The following is a 533-nucleotide window of genomic DNA, read 5'->3' as shown; positions in this document are numbered from 1 at the left end:
TCCTCTCGCGTCTCCCTGCCTGGTCTCAAACCTGTCAATTTGTCCATTTCCATTGCCTACAGCCTGGCCACCAACATGACCCACCTGAACAGCCTCTGAAGTCTCCTGTTCGGGTCCCCACTGCCAGGCACCCTCTTGGGGTTGCTGCCTCTGATTTGCTCTTTGGCAGAGTTATTTCTTTAAAATTAAAAAAATGTAAACCAAAGATATGTACACATGGTGAAAAGAATCAACCATCACCCCGCACGGCCCTCCCAGATCTGATAGTTACCTCCCTGCTCTCCCCTCCCACGTCTCCCCCAGCTCACTTTGGTCCAGCCTCCCAGATGTCCTTCCTGCTCCTCAGACCCACCAGGACCACTCCTACCCCAGGGCCCTTGCACTTGCTATTTCCGCTGTTTGGTGCGCTCTTCTCCCAGATCTCCACGTGGCTCTTCCCTTTGCCCCTTCACCTCTTTACTAAATGATGTCAGCTCTGGCCCATCTGCCTAGAATCGTAAGCCCCTCTCCCCATCTCATCTTTCTCTTCTGCC

The sequence above is a fragment of the Pteropus alecto genome, unplaced genomic scaffold (genome assembly GCF_000325575.1).
Source record: "Pteropus alecto unplaced genomic scaffold, ASM32557v1 scaffold61, whole genome shotgun sequence".
NCBI classification, from domain to species: domain Eukaryota; kingdom Metazoa; phylum Chordata; class Mammalia; order Chiroptera; family Pteropodidae; genus Pteropus; species Pteropus alecto.
Note: the sequence above shows the minus strand (reverse complement) of the source record.